We start from the raw sequence: 5,245 nt of genomic DNA, 5'->3' as shown, positions 1-5,245 counted from the left end.
CTGGCTTTGATTGGCCTCCTGGGATCATAAGTCCTGGTGCTCTGATTGAAGAGGCCTAGTTCTCATGCTCATTCTGGATTTGGGAATGAAGTCAGCACCAGCCAAAATGCTAGCACCAAGAGTTGAAGGGCTGATTCCATACAGGGACTGAGGCAGGCTAAAGCAATGGATATCTTCCTTAGCCATGAATTAATCATGAGAGCTTGGACAAATATTTCCACCTCTGAGCCTAGTTTCTCTGTAAAATATGAGGGATGAGCCCTGTAACCTCTAAGGTCCCTTCCACTTTCACACTCTAGGCCAGGCTCGGTGGCTCACACCTGTAATCCCAACACTCTGGGAGGCCAGGGTGGGTGGATCGCTGGAGGACAGGAGTTCTCCAGCCTGGCCAACATGGCAAAACCCTGTCTCTACTAAAAACAGAAAAATTAGCTGGGCATGGTGGTGCATGCCTGTAATTCCAGTTACTTGAGAGACTGAGGCATAAGAATTGCTTGAACCCAGGAGGCGGAGGTTGCAGTGAGCTGAGATGGTGCCATTGCACTCCAGCCTGGATGACAGATGGAGACTCTGTCTCAAACAAAACGAAACAAATACTTTCACACTCTATAACTCCACCTAATATCCTTTGTAAATTATATGCTATGTTTTCACTTCTCAGGGAATAACACCCTTATCCAATTAAAATGGCAATCTGTAGTGACATAACTGTCTGTATGATAAGCCGATTGGGAGGGACAAGTTCCATGATAGACACAGGCCTTTTCCATCTACTCTGCAGGGTCCCTGCCCAGGGATATCATAGGTAAACAAGCCAGAGAAGCTGGTGCCGGTGGAGAGAAAAGAGTGGAATCTGAAGCGTCTATTGATTGGTAAATTCAATCAACGATTATTACATACTTTCTATATCTCAAGAGCTGTACTAGACTCTGGGAATGAACAATGAACCAAAGTCCCTGCTCAATAAGACAACAGTCTTGAGGTGGGTGCCAACAAGTAGACCGCTGATGAACAATTCAGAAAGTCAAGGGCAGAGGCAGGACGATAAGGCAGCTCAGAAAAGGGGCACCTATCCAAGTGAGAGAGAGGCTTAAGGCATGAGGAGATAAGGACAGATTCAGAGAAGTCATCCCAAGAAGGAGATTCCAGATGGGGCCTGGAAGAAGAAAGAGAATAATTTGGCCTGGTGACAAAAGCAGAGAAAGAGCATCCACAAATGCATCTAATTGGGCATGATCAGGACGTTGCAATTTGTTCCAAGTGGCTGCAGTGTGGATATTAAATGGGGCAATGTCAAGAAAGAAGGCCAGGCCCGATCATGAGAGACCCCAGTCCCAAACCAAGATAACTGGATTTCATCCTGGAGACAGCTGGGAACCATTTAAAGATTTTTAGCAGGGGAATAACAAAATACCATATTTCCAAAGGGTCTGCTAGCCTTATGCAAGGTCAGAGAGACATAAGACCAGCTGCTGCCTTCAAGAAGCCTATAATCTGACCATCTTAATAGTAGAAGGAGAAGCGCTTTATGCACAGTATCTGTCTGCTTGCTTATGTCATGTTTGTGTTGTGTATAGCTGTTTATTCATACTTCACCTTATCCCACATGAAATATAAAGCTCACCCTTCAGGAAAATGCCTGCACCTGGGAGACGGGCATTTTAAAAGCCCATTCTATATCCGAACATGCTTCCAGGTAATCTATAAATCTCTGCTGAAAATGTGGCCACATCTGAGTCCCAAGTTTACACATCTGATTATAAAACAATCCAAGAGTTCTGCAGCCCCCGACATATTATAAGGATTTAACAATCTGTGAGTATTAAAGGAGTAGCCCTGGGATCCTCTCCTGGCTGCCCAAGGACCTCATCAGTCTGTCTTCTGCAGAAGGGAGAAAATCCTACTTTTTTTTTTTTTTTTTTTTTTACAGAAAATTGCTATATACAAAGGAAATCTTGAACCTCTATACACCCAAAGTTGAGGGTAGGAGATTATTCCTAACGGTGTAAATCCTCAGAGCATTGTGTTTTTAGAGGAAAAACAAGCTTGTGTTTGAACACCAGGACTGCCTTAGGCAGAAGAGAAACAAGAAGTATTCATTGAGCTGTGACAATAACATCTACTGGATCAACCCAAAACCCTGACTGAGAGAGCGGGTGGCTTCCAAATCTGTCATGTATCAATGAATAAATGAAAAAAATATGTCTGGCTAGCCTAGATGTTTGACATTCTCAGTCCCCTCCAAGTGTAGTCAATTTCTAATCACATGGGCTAACAAGGACATTTGCCAAACAGCATGCAAAATGAAGAATAAAAAAAAACTTTTACACTTGGCTTTGAAGTTTGTCCTATTCTTTTTTGGGAGGGTACCAGCTTTAACTTTCTTTTAATTTTTGTATTGCATATTGACAAGTTATAGTAGTATACATTGATGGGTTACAAATTGGTGTTATAATTTTTGAATACGGTGTGGAGTGATTAAATTAAGCTAATTAACATTTCTGTCATCACAAATATTTAACATTTTTGTGATGATAACATTAGAAAGTTACTTTCTTACCAATATTGAATTGTCAGCTATATTCAGCATGCTGTTCCATTTCACTAAAAATTAAGTGGCAATGACAATTTCTCTTTAAGAGTGTCCCAATTTTCAAAGCTTGTTTATATCCACTGTTTCATTTGAGCTTCTCAGTAGCCCAGCTCTGTGAGCTGACGAACAAATGCCCACCTTCACATAAAGAACTAAGGCTCAGAGACACCATGCAGCTACTAAAGTGGCAGAACTAGGTCTCAAACTCGTCTTCTAGCTTGAATCTGTTTTTTTATTGTTGTTGTTTTTTTTTTCTGGGAGGGGCAGAAGGAGAAAAAAAAAGGATCATAAAAGCAAAAAAACCAGGCTGCAGAAAATAAAGCATTGACTGCAGCAGACCATACGTGAGGATGAGAAATTAATAACAAAGAGGCCATTTTTCATATGGACTCAAAATGTAAGTTCTCCCTTTCTTCTGTTTATACAGAAGCTTTGTTGTTTTAAAAGGCTCTTTATTCTCATTCAAAATGAGAAAATACCTTCTGACAGCCGTGCACTTAGCAAAGCCTTCAGATATTGGTTTCCTCTGTTCCTTGGCCTTGCCCTTTCTCTCAGGGCTCCACACAGGCTCTGACAGAAAGAAGTGCTGGAGTTCCTGAGTTGGCCTCTACACTCATTTAGCTGTTTTCCATCTTTGTCTCTCAGCCATTTTCCTTGGGCTTCCTCCTCACGCCTTAGCTACAGCTAAAAGCTATTGTTAGACAGAGATTTTAGAACAGGCGGGGGTAGGAGAAAAAGGGATGGGGCAAGTGAAAAGGGAGGGCAATGAAGAGGAAGAAAATAGATCCTTGGGCAGAAACCCAAGAAATTCCTGTGTAGGGGTTACATTCCCTTTAAAGAAAGGAGACGGGTAGGGCATAAAACAAATTACCAATGATACTACCACCACTGATTCATTGATTCATTCATTCATTTTACAACTATCTGCTGACATCCTTCTGGTGCCGGGGACTGTGATAGACTGAGAATACACACAATTGGCAAAAAGTGATACAATTCCTCCCTTTATTGGGGGTACCGTGGCACATGTTGGGTACCCTAGGAAGACGATTCTGAGACAGAGATTGGAACGCATAGCTTGCATTAGGGAGTACTCTTACGATTAACACCATGGAAAGAAGTGAAGGTAGCAGGATTGAGCAGGGGACAATGTCAAACATGAAACAGGTTCAAAGGAAGCCTGGGCCGGCCTCACAAGGGGTTGTGAAGATGGGATGAGCTTTCAGTGTTGTCGGCAGTGTAGAGAAGGAAGACAGCCATGAAATAATCACAGAAAAAAAAAAAGTGCAATGGCACTGTGATTGGTGCTCCAAAGGACAGGTGCATGATACCGTGGAAAGGTACCATGGAGGAATCAACCTAGACTGGAGAAGAGGTTGGATTTCAGGCAGGGGGAGTAATCATGGAAAGGTCCTGGGTTGGGAGGGAGTGTGAGGAGAAACAGACAGATCAGAGAACTTTTTTAGTGCAAAATGGGCAGGTCTCATGTTTAGCAGTTTAGATACATCCTCTTATTTTACTTCACAACCCAATGAAGTAGGTGTGGCTCACAGGGTGGTTCTAGCATCCCCTGGAATCAAAGAACGACATTCCCTGGAGCTATGTGGAAAAGCTCCAACCCCAGAAACAAGAAGGCCTGACTGAGCATTGAGTCAAAGGTATAGTCAGTTGATAGGGGCTGATCAAACAAAATAAGCAGTTCTCTGAGCAGAGGGAGGAGTTGTAAAGAAAGCGGAGAAGCAACCCAGCGGAGGCCTCCTTTGTGATAGAGGAAAAGAAAAATCAATATAAACTGAATATCAAAGGAAGTCTTTTCAAATTTACACATAATAGTACTGATTATTGAAACAGAATACAATAAAATATTAGACTTGGTTTATTTCTACATTCATTTAGCAATTCCGCATTTTGGGGACTGCAGAAATTGGATAAATTGTTCTGAAACATAGAAACAGAATAAAATATGACTCTTGGGGCACCCAATAATTACACTGTAATAAAAGAACTTTATAAAATATGTTTTTGGTAAGCAATTAGGTGCTCTGGTTCTATAGCTGATGGTGTGAAATTTGTTGAAATAATGCAGTCTGCAAAGCAAACATCGCTTCTTGGCCAGTTGTGGTGGCTCGTGCCTGTAATTCCAGCACTTTGGGAGGCCGAGGGAAGTGGATCGCTTGAGGTCAGGAGTTAGAGATCAGTCTGGCCAACATAGTAAGACCGCCATCTCTACAAAAATACAAAAAATTAGCCAGGCATGGTGGTACATATCTGCAATCCCAGCAACCTAGGAGGCTAAGACTGGAGAATCGCTTGAACCCAGGAAACGGAGGTTGCAGTGAGCTGAGATCATACCACTCACTCTAGCCTGGGTGACAAAGTGAGACTCCATCTCCTGACTCAAAAAGAAAAAAAGCATTACTTCTTGACAGTTCCTAATTAGAAAAGGTATATGTAAGCCAAATTTGCTCAGCAGGTGTCCCCACTTGCATCTCTGTGTGTCCACTGCAGATCTGTGGTAATGCCTGTCCAAAAGTTCATCTCCTAACCAGTCTAGGCCAGGAGACTAGGGGGATTAGGGGAGACTAGGGCACCTCTTTGAAGGTAATTCATCTTAAACAAAGGATATTGAGCTCAGAAGCATATGGTTTAAGA

The sequence above is a fragment of the Cebus imitator genome, unplaced genomic scaffold (genome assembly GCF_001604975.1).
Source record: "Cebus imitator isolate Cc_AM_T3 unplaced genomic scaffold, Cebus_imitator-1.0 Scaffold212, whole genome shotgun sequence".
NCBI classification, from domain to species: domain Eukaryota; kingdom Metazoa; phylum Chordata; class Mammalia; order Primates; family Cebidae; genus Cebus; species Cebus imitator.
This window is presented reverse-complemented; position numbering follows the sequence as displayed.